Genomic DNA, 15,836 nt, shown 5'->3' with positions numbered 1-15,836 from the left:
TGTATCAGCACAGAAGAGATGCCATTTACTGCTACTGCTCTAGGATGAACCAGGACGCTAAACAATGAAAGGCATTCAAGCAGAGCAAAACATCCTAATGGATTTTGATAGCAGCAGAGAGGCACCCACTGTATTCTTCATTAGTGCTGCAATGGATTTCACAGTTCATTCTAAACAGATCGGGATGCATACGATCACACGAGCATTGTATTTCAACACATTATTTATCTAAGTACAGGATTCGAAACCTTTCCTATATTGATTAACTGACCGATACAGCAAGGATTTACAAATCCACTATAATAGAAGCTATCCTCTCCAGAACCTGCTCATCAGTTCTTTATGCTCATTTGTGCCCTCAATGCTTTAAGAGGTTGTCCGTTCCTTAATAAGACTTGCCTGTCACATCATGAGAGCATCATCCACAAAGTAACAGCACAGAAACACTGAAAAAGGCTGCTCTTCCACTGAAGATTTCTCAACAACTGAACATCACTTTAATAAAAAAGACAATTACTAAAGCATAAAGCTTGGCTTTGTCAGCTAGTGGAGATTTTATAATTCAAATGCTCGCATTTTACTTGTCTGCCATTACTAGCAAATTAAAGCTACGAACAACTGCTGCGTAGGCAACAAATAATTCTCCTAACATGCCAACAATCACTTTAATCTCTTCCACTTAACAACTCGTGAACCTTTTATGAACATAATCTTCTAGAAGGTAACTGGTAATGCAAGATAATCCCAGGCCACGTTTAATTAAAACTACAAACTACACATAGCTCCATGCTTACCAACTCTTCCATGCTGAAAAAACAAGAGCGGCCATTATTAATGGCTCTGTTCATCTAGCAAACCAAAGTGCACAGAAACGAGCTAAAGCAGCAATCCACAGACCGTTTCACACTGAAAAAAAGAGATTTCACAAATTATAACTTGCCATAGCATAAGCATTATAAAAAAAATCCCTATTTTAAACAGCTGAACAGAATCACACTTGCAGTTAAAGATCCTACTTTTAAAGAAAATCCAGTACAAGATTATTACTTGTTACAGACTACAGCAAGGTAATCTAAAATAAAAAAGGCCATTTTCCTTCAAGGAACATAGAATTTGAGTCACTTGGCTGTCAGGTGGAAGCCAACACAGATTTGAGTTTTGAATGCCAAAAGCCTTGTTTGACCGGACATAAAATACATTTGCTATTTTTAAACATACCTCATGTAATCATTTAACCAGAGCCCTGTAATTCAGACTGGGGAGCTCTTTTCCCATTAAAGAGCTGAGCAGAAGACGGGTCTGCACAGTTCTGTTTAAGTGATGGTTTGTTTCCAGAAACACATTTTGCATTCCCCATCTCCCCCAGTAAGCACCTCCACAGCTCTCTCCCCTTATTCTAAACCCACTTAGAAATACTTCAGACTGCCTGAAAGCCTCTAGAAAGCTTTATGTGCTTGCCTTTACCGCAGCCACTGCCTCATACCTGTGCCAAGCAATAACCAGCCCACTCAGGTCAACACTGACCACACAAGGGAACTCAACATGCTATGCAGGTATCCATCTCTTCCCTACGCTGAACAAGAATAATCAAGCTCAAAGCATTACTCTACCATCTGCTGCGGCGCCAACCATCGTACTTGTCACCAGCACAGAAGCGGCATCGAACTGCATCCCAAACCTGAATCGATTTCTCACCTGCAATATTTCAGCTGTGCAGTTCTGAGCTTTATAGTTATTCAAAGTCTCAAAAGGAATTCTCTTTATAAGTAAATATATGTATTATAGCAGCCTTTGAGCTAAAGGGGCCTGCAAGAAAGCTGCAGAGGGGCTTTGGACAAGAGCCTGTAGGGAACGGCTTTAACCTGCCCGAGGGGAGACCGAGATGAGCTCTTAGGCAGAAGCTCTTCCCTTTGAGGCTGCTGAGGCGCTGGCACAGGGTGCCCAGAGAAGCTGTGGCTGCCCCATCCCTGGCAGTGTTCAAGGCCAGGTTGGACACAGGGGCTTGGAGCAAGCTCCTCTAGTGGAAGGGGTCCATGGCAGGGGGTTGGAACTGGGTGAGCTTTAAGGTCCCTTTGAGCCCAAACCACTCTGTGGTTCTGAACCATCCTGATGCACGCAGCATGAAGTGTAGGTGAGCTGTGACACGCTTCGTGTTGAGAGGCACATTCCCCAAACCAGTGAGGTTTCACATCACCTCCTTTTGGATGAGACTAGGCTGTGATAAAAGGCACTGCTTGGGCACTTCCCACACTGAGAAAATAGCAAGAAATCTCATGTTGGAGGAAAAAAAAGTAAATACATGCACAAGCAAGCAAAATTAAACCTTGTAATCTAATGCAGATTTCTTTAAACATGTTTTGGCTGTGACACTTCACTGACAACTAAATGCATAGCAAATATTTTTGCCTCCTACAAGACAGCGTCAACATTTTAGAGGCAGCTGAATGAATTACCACTACAGAGGAATGTGGGTTTCCTCAAGCTCAGGATCAGCAAAACAGCAAGACTATCCAAAGCCTTGGTCTCTTCAGGAATATGCTCAACTAATCGTAACAGACACAAGTAATTCAGACGGATATCCAGTCCCTGCAGTAGCAGAGGTTTGGTTTGATACCAGAGTTTAAAGAAATGCATAAAGCTGCACTGTGCTATAGAGACAACACAACCCACCCTGACAGCCAATTTATCTACACACCAAATTCATAGCTAAGCAAGTCACTAGGGCAAGCACATCAGCCACGTACCATGCTCTGCAAGTTCTTCCTGACAAACATTTAACATCTGCAGCCTTCTGAAACAGAAGACATTTTTCCACAGCTACAGAAGTCAGCCTGGGCTATGGATGACTGGCCCCCAAAGTCCTATTTCTGCAAGCAGGAACTGATGAGCTGAGAACTGTTAACATCAAGGAACTAAGCAGGCAACAGTCTCAAAGGGATGCTGAAGTGATGCTGCCCAAATAGGTTCTTCCCACATAGAAATCCACTGCTTTCAAAATGTAAAATACTTCTTTTCACTGAAGCATTTGCCTTAACTTAAAACACTGAAGACAGGGCTCTGCTGCTGCAGTGAAGCACTACTTATAAGGTACCTTTTAAGTCTTTCTGTACTGTCATAGTGTGGAAAATAAATGCATTGGGATTGCCTTTTCTCTAAAGAAGACCTAAAAAACTAGCAGAGGAAAAATAAAATGCCATTCAACAACCATGCACACTCATACACATGCCTAAGTACTTGCAGAGAGGAAGGAAACCCTCTTCCCCCCGACATGCTCCACAATAGCTGTTCGTATGATGTCAAGTTCTATTTTACAGCTTAAAGAATACTTTGGTTTTACTCGTGACACCAGCTCACTACAGCCACCACCTCCTTCACCTCCTCTAGACCAGACAGAAAGGCTCTACGTATACACGTAACAAGCTCAAAACCATACCCAGCCAGGCAGAGAACAGACCTGGCTGGACTGCAAACAAACTTCAGATCACAGAAGGAGCAGTGTTTTTCTGCACTACAAGTATTAATCTCTTCTGCCTTATTGCCTTCTCTGGAACCTGCCCTTCCTCTCACCTGGAGGCAGGAGGGAAGCAAGCTAGAGAGGAATACAAATTGCGTTCTTCACACACCCACTGACCCACGGGCTGCTTTGAGAGAACCTTATTTAAATGAGGTTTAAATCCTGTTCCTACTGAACAGATTCTAAAGCACTTTTTTATTAAAAGCAAACATGTACATAGGAAATAACCTCCTGGCTTTCCTGAGCTGACTAATGGGGGACACCACCTCCTTCCACCTTCGAAGGCTCATTCAACATTTATAGCTTCACCCTTGTGCACCTGAAAGCAAAATCCCAATTTCATTCACTTTAAGGAGGTAGAAAATGTTACTTGGAATGTATTCCCAGTATTGATTCAGAGCTGCTCTCTGAATGAGCAATTACTCAATTAGTAACAGGAGGGAGACCAAGTCTAGGAGCTCTCCATTAGTAATACCTAGAGACATCCTGCTATTACACAGCACAAAGGCATATATTTTCTGCTAAGAGCACAAGCAGTAAACGAGGGAGGAAGAAGTTACAGGAATTCCTACAAAGCTTAAAGGCAATCTTGATTGAGGACAAAAACTGTAGCATAAACCAGTCCCGAGAACCATGGAAAATACCAAGGTAGACACTTGTTTTCAGACTTTCAGAAGAAAACGCAATATGACTCAAATTTGGCAGCCAACAGGCATTTAACAAACAATAAGAATAATTTCCTTTCAGCACTGGAGAACCAAGTGTTTTCTAACAGCTGCTGTTACCCGAAGACGCTGATGTACTTGGATGGGAACAAATAATATCAAATAGCTATTGATGATACATCAAGACACGAAATAACAAATGCAAAGATACAACTGAGAGTTGCCATCAGTTACACTTTGAAGTGAAGAGCAACTATGTCTTAAATGGAAAGATACAGCGAGAAGGTGATGATCTACAGTCACATGGAACAGAGCTCACTGGTGCCTCGACAACAAGCATACAACCTGAAGTTTATCAACCTCCAGACATCAATACAGGGGAGAACAACACATCACCAGGGCTATATCCATGCTTTTAAAGCACACCTTGCCCCCTTGTTACATTCCAAAAGGGGGGGGGGGGGGGGGAATTGTAACAGGGTAAAAAAGCAAAAGATCTTCATTCTTCATGGGAGAAAAAGGTACAAGTAACCACAAGAAACTGAAAAGAGAGATTCTCAAATTAGGTATTTTTAATGTAGCAATTTCATAACCAGAAGAGACTCATGAGTTCACCACTGTTCCTGTAACCCACTGCTGAGCATAAACTGCCACTGGAACATGTTTAAAATCCCCCACATTTCAGCATCCTTTTATAGCTCACTGGTCCTCTATAGCAAACAATTAGAAAGAAAGCTAAAGCACAGATTTACATGGTTTTGAGCTATCAAGTTCCCTCTGCACTGGGGGGTGGCCAAGATCCTAGATGTGAGAGTATTTTGTGTTGGTTTTAAAGCATTAACCACCTACTACACGATCACTGCAAAGAGGAACATGTAATGTGTAACTAAGTTAACATCCACTTTCAGATTAGCAAAGTAAACAGATAGGAACAATTAGCATTTTCATACTGCTGAACATCTATCTAACTTCCTGATAACAACGATAAAGTATCATCACAGCTTCCATTAGCACAAAAAACACAACTGAAGGAGTTGTTCAGCCCAAGGTCACACAACAAGCTGTGCTTTCTGAAGTGCCTACAGCAACATCCAAATTTTATGATCTCAACACCTAAATTCTCATGGTGAATTAACAACATGCCATGTTCCCACTCTCTCCTGTTGGCTCTTTGCACCACGAGCCTTTATCATCTTCAGGAATTGAATATATGAGCCACCATCTTTGGGATTTACTATAGGAAACATGTTTAATTCCAAACAATGTCACAAACAAGAGGAGTCATTCATTAATAATCCTTCCCAGCCTTTGTTTCTATTCAACAATATCTAACACGTGCATTAGGGCCTCCGAAAAGTTCCAGCAAGGAGAAGTGCGAGTATCACTTATGAGGACTCAGAAGACTTCAGCAAACATACACTAAAGTAATTACTCTCCACATCTCACTAAACTTGTACTTTGGAACAGAAGCGATGGAAGCAGTTGTTTGATGAATAATTAGTGTAGAGAAAAGAGCATTAATTGAAGCAAGCCTGCACGGAGAGAAGCGCCATACAATGAGAACACAAGCGGAGGCAGTTTCTTTTCTCATATGTTACAGACACGGAGAGAGAGGCATGCAGTTAGACAATAAAATTCAACAATAAAAGACTAAGTCTATTCAACATGAAGAGAAGCAGGAAATAAGAATCGAATTACTTTTTCCAAGCAGAAGAACGAGCAGATATGCTGTTTACAGAGCTCTGTTTAACAAAGCCAGCCCTGGAAGGTAAGCCGCAATAGTGACTGAGACTCGTGGAAAAAGAATCATATCCTCAAACACATTCATCACCAAAGGGAGAGTAATAGCAGGTAGAATCCTGAACTCTACACTAGGGAAACAGGCATCACTGAGAAAAATATAAGTGCAGAGAAACACAGTGAATACGTTACAAGCCACATGCATTTCTACTGACCTGCTAAAGGACATGCGAGATAGAGCGAGATGTCACTGATAATTCTAGCACCCCCCTATGAACAGGACAATAAAAAGATGTGCTTCACTATCTTTCCACTTCCTGCACTCCTACAGCGCCTCAAAACTCGGATGAAGACATTTAAACTGCACCCAGGACTGTCCCAGCAGGTCAGAAGAGAACGTGGCTTCTGCCTAAGTTCTCTTTCAAGAGCATATGGTAACAGTCAACTTGGGCCTTCTCTAATCCAAATATTATTCAGACTTTCATCCAGAAGCACACCATTGCAACCTCTCCCCCAACACCAAGAGACTGCCTACCACAGAAAAGCCCTAAATCCATATTCCCTTTATTCAGACATACAGCTGGTTTATTTGCATCTGCCTTAGGAGCAATACTTGCATTACCACGCTCCATCCACATTTCTTCACAAGCATGCAGCTTCGAGTTATCCATGTTTGCCTTTTCACTCAATTCCCTTGATTTAAAGCCTAGCCTCTGAAACAATACCCACCCCCAGCTCTGGCCTGCCAACACAAGAGCAGCCTTAAACAGTTTTTCTACTGTTATCATCTGAAAGCCTCCCATGGCTTCTGCTCTAAGTTCAGTTGAACCGCGCATCAGGGTATATAACATCTAGCATGGAAACTGAGTCACAGAAAGCACTAACATACCCATTTCAATTCTGTTCCTAGTAACAGCAAATAAACTTGTGTGTGATAATAAACCTATAGTCGAAGTCTTACAACTCAAATACAGCAGAGATCGAATGCACAGCCCTAACCAGTCTAAAGGTAAGCCGGTTTATTTCCTGATGACTTACCAGCTGGGCACTTGACTCACAGAAATCTAAGTGTACAGACACCTTTAAGTTCATTTTCTCATTGGGTGAAGTTGCTCATCTTAAAGGTTCACGTTAGAAGGCAAGTAGCATAATTCAGTGGTTTAAGGAGCAGTCAGAGGCAGGTCTATTAAGTTTTGTGAAAATGAATGACCTTGGAGACATAAATTACATTGCCTGCATCTCACTCCCAGTTTGTAAAAATGAGGATTAAGTGGTTTAAGTCTCCTGCACTGACCTCATTAGAAGATCTCTAATGGAGACATTGCATTCCTTTCTCTACTTGATGTACCACCTTGGCACAAAGATATTTGGTACCCAGAGGACACACTCAACTATTGTTAAATCATGATTGTTTTGTTCACCTAAAGAACCTGTGTCTTTCCCAATTTTAAATGTACTAAGAACAAGGAGCAAAGCAAAGCTTTCATTGCAGAATCCAGTCAGATACTGGGCCTTAAGCAGGTAAATTTTAAGCAACTTCATTAATATAAATTGGTGCTTCTCCTTCCACACTTGGACGTTCCTTTTGTACTTCTGCGTTCATACTGCAGTTCTGGGTCATACTGAAGTATGATCACGTGAAGCTGATGCACCTGAACAAGAGGTGAAGTACAAAGCTATTGCAGACAGGGATTGGGAAACAAGAAGCATTATAAAGGGACACAGCTAGAATTCCAAGAGACGGGTTAAGCTGGTTTTGACAGTGGAGGACACATTTAAGAGAAAAGCAGCTGCCTTCAAGTCAAACCTTTCCAAGCTCAGAGCCACTCTTCAATTACAAGGATAGAAAAAAGCACTTGATGTGTGTCCCCAACCTGTCACCATGAAGCATTTGCTCTGAAGAACCATCCCACACACCAAGTCTCTTTCCTAATTCAAAGCAAACCTGAAAGTCCCAATTACCTGGGCACCATGATTTTTAGCAGGTATAATGCCGTGGACTTACAACACCTTTCATGTTAACACGCGTGAGTGAATGAAGACTCCTAAATCAAGGAAAAGATAAAAGTGGCATTTTGGCACCAACACCATGTGTTCTAGTCCTCTGAGGTTGTTGGTATCAGCAGATTACTGTCACACACTTGTTTAAGAAGATTCATAATCCTTAGCTATGTATTTAATAACTTTGCTATTTAGGGGACCAGCAGCTTTGTGCTAACATCCCATAGATTATTACTAACAGAACTTGCCATTTTTCTTTAAACCAGGAAATAAACTGGTTGCCAGAATGGTAGCCTTTGAACAAACCCATCATATTCTGTTTTAATTCTCTATTCTACCACACCGATACACTCAAGTCTAGACCACACTGCTTTACATAGCAATGCAACCACATCATCCTTAATGCTCAGGTTTAAAACAGTCTTAGGAGCTGCCCCTTGACCACAGGGATTTCAGTAGCTGTACAGGAAAGACCTATCTCCGGCATCATAAGTCTGACTCGATGCCTTTAGCTGCAACTCCAATGCTCAAAGTCTTCTATTCCCTACACATTCCAGCTCTCCCAGCATCTACATATGCTTTGAACTATTTCTCACTTCAAGGAAACTTAAACCCTCTCTTCACTAGAGGTGCTACTGCCAACATTACAAGTATCTTCTGCTTAAATTTAAGATACTAGCTAAAAAAAACCCCAGACAATGTGTCAATTTATGGTTGGTTATGGAATGAGTAATACCACACAGACTGCTGACTCAGGATATAAATGCACAGATGAGGTCTCATGAGTCACAGTCACTCTGTGTTAAGTGCTCAGAGCCACTTAGTCAAGGATAGAAGTGAAGAGGCTTGCTTGAAGTCACCTATCCTTCAGGGGAAGAAAATCAGCATCTCTCACATATGCTGTCACTGAGAGTGAACACTTGCTGTGCATCTAATATTAAGTTACACAGCAACTTATCCGACACTAACTCATTAATGTGCCCCTACCTCCTATTAGGCATAAATTTCTTATATATATAAGTTATGTGTATGATGTGCATGATGAACAATCCAGGAAGACTCCTCCATCCATTCCCCTACACACATTCCACCTATCATGATTCCATATACAGAAATCTGACCGTAGGAGCAAGAGTTTAATATACAACATCTGCCTAAGAAGTTAATACATACCATTTGCAAGATATCTGAGATCAAATAAAGATCTGTTAGTTTTTAGTTCCCTAAAATGAATCAGGCTTACTCCAGATTCATTGGTTGGATAATTGGTATGAACACACACCAAGAGCCACATCAAACCAAACCTTCGTTCTCTAAATCCTTTTCAGGGATTTCTCACTGGTAAGAAATTCTGCTCCATAATGGCTTTGTTCATTTTTAGCATCATAGATTAACAAGAATGTCCGTCCTATGTGTTTTAGCTAACAGCCGTATGAAACGCCTGCACCCAGACCAGCCGGTTACCAAGATTGATTCCAAACAGCTCCAAAAAAAAGGAGGGAAAATCTGTAGGATGATGGGCCAAGTGCCTCAGAACTTGTCTGTTTCCACCCCGAAACAGCTGGCCATATGAAAAAGATGAACATAAAGGAGAAATTGCTCATCACACAGACAAGTATTTATTAGTGCTAGATGACAGAACTTCCTTTCTTCCTCTTTAACCTCATTTCTTAAAGGGAAAACCTCCCCCTGTTCACCTCACTTCCCCTTCTCCCCCCTCCCTGTTGCCTTATCCTCTCATTTCACGCCAGTGCGTAATGGATTTCAAACAAGCCTGACATGACAGTCACGTCGGCTAGAACCAACGTTCCTGAGAGTTTTGTGCAAACCAGCAGATGGATAGGAAAAAGCTCTCTAATTAATTACATCCCCACTAAGGCAGGGCCAGACAGAAACCAGCATTTTAAGCTTTGCTTGGCAGCCAGTTAGTCCGTAGGCGCATCCATGCTACTTGCCCATTCAAACGTTATAAAGGACAGGGGGGAAAGAGGAATTAACTGGCAATGGGGATGGAGGGAGCACACTTCAGGGCTGAGCAGCTCTTGTCTCCTCAAAAGAGCTACTAGAATATAAGCTTAGTTAGTCATAAAAATACATACACACTACAACCTTCCCTGCATGCATGACAAAAGAACAGGTAATGGTATAAAGCAGAAATCCTGTTACGTATTTGAAACAGGCCAGAATTGCTTCTCAGTATCAGGGATTGATAACACCGTGGTAACAATATTGTTTTTAAATCTAGCCAAGGAGATTAAACACACAGATTACCTGAGACCTCAGAATTAATGAGCACTCATTTTCTTCCACTTACCTCGCATCTTAAGTGAGCTAGAGTCTCATTTGTGCTCTGTAGGAAGAACAAAAGACAACCTAACCTATGTGTTCAAAGAATTACCCCTTTTTCACCAAGTCAATCATAAACATTTACTTATTAATCTATCAAACCTATGCAATACCCAAACTGATCTATGCTTTCAGGGTTGCACTTTGAACAGTATTAAGATGCCAAATACAAATGCAATCCTTTATGCCTAGAACTGAAACACCCGCTGCTCTGATACAGCGCATTTCATACACACGTTACTAAGAATTTCACAAGAAAAGGCCATCATGATCCCCATGAGGCACAGAGGGAACACTGATGTTTGTATCCAAGCTAGTTTTACTTTTCTCTAGGTCAATGTACTATTCTGGATGCTCGGGGAACTAAACACACATTCATATTAAACAAAATGATATAAAACACACCCTGACACCTATTGAAACAGAAATAGTCAGCTAATATTTCATTCAGTTTGGGGGTTTTCAGTCATTTCGAGTCAGTCCTTGCCCCAGCAGACTTTTAAATCAACAGGAGCCAGCGCAGCATTCATATCTTGTTTGCTCCTTTGTTCATACATCAGCCTCTCTGAAAAGAGCAGTTGGGCACAGCTACCAACATTATAAAAGCTTGTGTAAAATGCTGCTGGCAAACCAACACAGAGAGCACAATACTGCGTTGTAGATCCTGCTCCTTAACACCTCCTATCACTCTAAGAAGTGGCGAGGTTTTCTTCCTAGCAACTTGCTGGAAACACCATTTCCAAAGCGCATCTAATCACACTCACCTCCTTTTGATACCTTCCACATCACCAACACAATTTTCACATGCCATTTCCCTATTGCAGTAAAGCAACTTCACAGCAGCAGAGCACAAGCTTCATTTCAAACAGCTTTAAAAGAGCACACTAAACAAACAGGTTGCAAATCAATAGGTGGGTCTGTTCTGTTTTGGTTACAAGGTAGGTCTGTCTTAAAATACGCCTATTTTAAGCCTATTGATTGAAATTTACACTCAGCTCAACTCAGGTCCTATGCAGCCCTTTAAGTCAAGCAGGATGATTTGTTTAGACTTCACGCAATTGAAACAGCTGTCATATATCTCAATAGGAAAACCAGAGGGAAATATAGCTGAAGCTCAAATACAGTCTAACCAGGACACCATTTCCATATGAGAATGTTACAGAGTTGTGGATTGGGGTTCTTTTAATAGTTCACTCCAATCCCGACCACCCCTTGTAAATTTACATAGTTGCTCCCTCATTTCAGTCTCACAGAGTAACTAATTGTTTTCCTATTGTCATTATTTTTTAAGCTGGAAATTAACTACAATCCAAGTACTGTGTTCATATGCCAACAGCACCGAGTGTAACGTATTACCGAAGCTTACAGCACCCTTAAATACGGCACGTAATGAAATCAAAGCTACCCTCAGGCAATCTTAATGTACCAACAGCTCTGCTGAGAGGATAACACAGGTTCTGCTGTGCCATTACACTGCCAGTAACACAGACTTGAAAAATTCTATATGCTCATAGCACGCTTTCCCCCCCCCCCTCCCAAAAGTGAAATCACTTCTTTATGGGCAAAACAACCACTCGGTATGGTTAGGAAAGAGAGATGCATTTTGCAGCTATGATAGTAAATTTACAAATAGTGTGTTATTAAAGAAGTCATTTATTAGACTGCAACATCAGAATGCCGTCTTTCTCACCTCAGCTGCAATCAGCATTAAGAATTACACACACCATATCCCTGCACGTTCCTGAATGGTGTGGATTATTAGCCTTTTGCTGCCGCAGCACTGGATCCATATCCACAACTCCAGGATGGAGTTGTGCACATACAAAACCCCCACGAAGGTAAAACAAATCCCTGGATGCAAAGAAATCACTACTTGTTAACCCAGCTATGTAATTACTGTTTCAGGAAGGTTTGTCTCTCCCAGCTCCGCTTCCCTTTTATGCCCAACAAATGCTTCCCATTTTGCAGAGGGATATCAAGAGCTTTGTCCAGATGGAGTTATCCCTTTCTCTGGCACTCTATAGTACAAATTCACAGGAATCATGAAGCCACAGAGAGGCAGCATAAGCATTTCACTGTACCTCTCTGCAAACTCACATCTTTGCATTCATGCAGACAATAGCCTACAATAACGTTAAAATTACCACTGGCCACACCAAAACCACACCAGTGGTAGAAAGATAAATCAAGTCCTCAGTCCAGAGGCAATCATCACATTTTGTTCAGATAAGGGCACTGAAGTCATTTATGCCAATTAGATACTCAAGTATGCTGAAGAGTCAAAACCAAAGCTTGGAGGCCTCACAATTAAACTCTGGTAGTCACTGCTGCCTGTTTTCCAAAGGGTCTAGCACAGTGGAAGCTTCTCCACAACACCCACGTTATTTTTTACCCCCTTCTGTAAACCTCCATCTCCCCAGCCAGCTGAAGTTATCAGGGAGCTGAGATTTTACCATCCCTCAGCAACCCCTCGTGCAGCTTCCAGAGCTTCATCACACGCTATAGGAGTCATCCTGCAAGGAGCAGGGAGTTGGACTCGATGATCCTTTTGGGTCCCTTCCACTTCAAGATATACTGTGATTCTACAATCGGTTTAGGGTTGGTTTGGGTTTTTTTTTTTGCTTTAGATGCTGCTATATAAACAGAAACATTAAACAATCCTCAAGAAAGAAAATCATATATATGCACCAAAACAGACCTCTGCACACTTCCTTTTATATTTGCCATCCCAGTGCATTTATCTGAATTAAGTGCTCTCCTTTGACAGTAGCTCTCCTGCACACATGCCTCCAGACCAAACATCCCAAAGCCAATACACATATCTGAAGCATAGTAATCCTTATTTCAAGCCAGCTGGGGGTTTCATTTTGGGGGGGGGGGGGGAAGGTAGAACATGAAAGAAAGTTGAGAGGGGTTCAAGAGAGTGTACTTCCAAGGCTCACCTCATGTGCTCCCTCTCTCTTTATACATCCACTCACAGACAGAGAAAGCAGCAGAGCCAGCACTGGGAGGGGAGGAGAAAGAACATACACAATGTTTTGGCGCCCTTTAGCTTCTCATTTACTATTTCACTTAGGGTTTTTTTTGCGAGGTTACCAAAAGGTCATTCTGGGGATGGCGGAAAGAGGTGGAAAACGCTTCCCATTCCCCATCTTTCACTTCTCAAAAGATAGCGTGTTTGAGTGAGAGCACAGTCCCAAACACAGCGGAGTGTACGGCAAAGAACAATGAGCTCCCAAGCCTGGGCATTGTGTGCATCTACCTCCTCCTCTTCCCCCCAGACCTCCAAACTGACACGCAAACCTCCAAAATCCCTATTCATCCAAACCAGGCCACCGAAATCAACCCCAGTTTCTGGTACAAACTCAAGGGCTAAAACCAAGACGAGATGTATTTACCAGAAGTGCCTTTATTATAGAAACGCTTCCACCCCTCTTAACCACCATGGATTTCTCAATTCTAAGGGAGCAGCATACAAAAAAAAAACCAAAATGCTTGCCTGGTAATAGTAGAACTACAAAGAAATATTACACATTGCACATTAAAAGGCAATTTGACACAGCCTTTGACAACCAACAGCTACTTCTTTTGACACCGTGTTCATTTTTATCTGGTTAAATTCCATATTTAACAACAGACGCACTATTTGAATCCTGACACTTCAGACTTGTGCTGAGAAAGGATTTCCACTAAATCATGACAGTAAGAACCAGTGACTGAAGCTCCTCATTTCAGCTACACTGGTGCACAAGCATAATAATGCCTTTGATTTCAGTAGCTGGTCAACATAACTCAAGGAGTAAACAGACATCAGGCAGTCGCCTGCTGACTGCATACAAACGATGGAGCTGCCAGTCTCCACAGACACTGATGCTTCGAGGAAAAACTCAGGAGAAGAAGTCAGTAAATCAAAATAACTGCAACCAGTATGCAAAAATAAATCCGAGGGATTCACTTCAACAATGAATCACATTGTTTTCTCCCCAGCAATTCCCCGAACAGCCAGTTTGAGCAATGAAGCCTCTAATGTTGTCTGCCTCCTACTACTTTGCTGATTCTGGTCATCTCCTTTTCACGCTTTAGAAAGAGAACAGGGAACAGAACACAATGAAAATAAAGAAGAAAAAAAAAAGAAGAAACCCCACCCCTCCCTGTGCCACCGACAATTAATTCGCATAAAATCTCCATTTCACCATTCCATACCTACCACACCGGCGGGTAAGTGCCTCTTTCAAACACCGCACTCCATTTGCACCCCGTGCCCATTGAAGTTCGGTATTCCCCAACCCCACACCTATTCAGGTTAACAAGTTAAACCCTTCTCCATTGAGCATTACCCAGGCAGCACTCTCCAGCAGACACCCAAACACACACACAGACCAGCCCCCCGCACGCACCCCCCTCCCCAGGCCAGCGCAGGGATGCGGGGGGCTCAACCCCCGTCCGCAGGCTCAACCCCTTCCCCCGGCACCGACCCCCCGAGCGCGGCTCCACCGCGGGAACGGAAGGGCCTCGCCCCCACGGAGACAACAAAACCGCGGTCAAGCGGCCCCGCTCCGCGCCCTCCTACCTCGGCGGAGCGCTACACCATCCACGGCGGCTCCGTGTCGCTGCCGGGACAAAGCGGCGGCGGGGCGGGAGCGGGGCGGTGGCAGCGGCGAGGAGCAGCTCCCCTCTAACCCGGGGAGGAGGAGGAGGAGGCGGAGGCGGCGGCGGCAGCGGCGAGCGGCGGGGTCCCCGCGCGGTGCCTCAGCGGCGGCAGCCCAGGGGCATCTTAACGGGGAGACAAGGAGCGGGGCGGCGACCGTGGGGGGAAGAAGGAGGAGGAAGAGGAAGACGAGGAGGAGGAGGAGGAGGAAGCAGGAGGAGGGGCGGCGGCGGGCCGGGGTCCGGGCAGCTCAGCGCTGCCTCCGCCTGCCTTCCCTCACGCACGCACGCACCGAACGGGCACCCAGCAACGCAGCCAGGCCGGAGCCGCATGCTAGTATCCAGCCTCGCTATTGGAGGAGGAGGGATACCCCGTGACCCGGCAGGAGGTTGCAGCCAATGGACAGAGTGGATGGAAGTGATTTAAAAGAGCAGGGGGAAGGCGGAGGGGGGCGCGGGCCCGGCGGCACAAAGGAGGCCGCGCAGACACGGCTGCTGCGCTGCCGAGGGGCGGTGAGCCATTGAGCCGCGGCACCGCAGGTGGAGGTTGCGTTGAAGGCAGCTTAAAGGTGCCCCAGCTCCAGCCCCCGCCACGGGCAGGGACCCCTTCCCTAGAGCAGCTTGCTCCAAGCCCCGGTGTCCAGCCCGGCCTTGGGCGCTGCCAGCGCGCTGCAGGGGTTGTTTGTAGGTTGCTGTCACCTCCCGCATGGCCTGTGCCAGCCCTGTGCCACCGGCCAAGCAGGTGCGTGGGCCTTGGCCGTGCAGCCCAGGCTGGTGCAGATCACAGAACCATAGAATCAGCTGGGTTGGAAAAGCCCTTCAAGCTCATCCGGTCCAACCGTTCCCAGCGCTGCCAAGGCCACCACTGACCCATGGCACTGAGGCTGTGTGAACACTTGCCGGGACGGTGCCTGCAGCCCTGC

The 15,836-nt window shown here is 44.1% G+C and overlaps 1 protein-coding gene across 6 annotated transcripts in view; it reads right to left on the bottom strand.

Annotated features, from left to right (window-relative positions):
- Positions 1–14,923, bottom strand: part of RERE (arginine-glutamic acid dipeptide repeats) — a 222,103-nt gene extending 207,180 nt beyond the window's left edge. For all 6 annotated transcript variants that reach the window (XM_061450185.1, XM_061450187.1, XM_061450191.1 and 3 more), the window contains exon 1: positions 14,837–14,923. The gene's annotated coding sequence lies outside the window, so the exon portion shown is untranslated. The remainder of the gene's footprint in view (positions 1–14,836) is intronic.
- Positions 14,924–15,836: the final 913 nt, after the last annotated feature.

This window comes from Pezoporus flaviventris, unplaced genomic scaffold, assembly GCF_033815535.1.
Source record: "Pezoporus flaviventris isolate CSIRO_AGI_PZ_B2104156 unplaced genomic scaffold, CSIRO_AGI_Pfla_v1 ptg000009l, whole genome shotgun sequence".
Lineage (NCBI taxonomy): Eukaryota > Metazoa > Chordata > Aves > Psittaciformes > Psittacidae > Pezoporus > Pezoporus flaviventris.
Note: the sequence above shows the minus strand (reverse complement) of the source record. Positions and strands in the feature narration are given on the sequence as shown.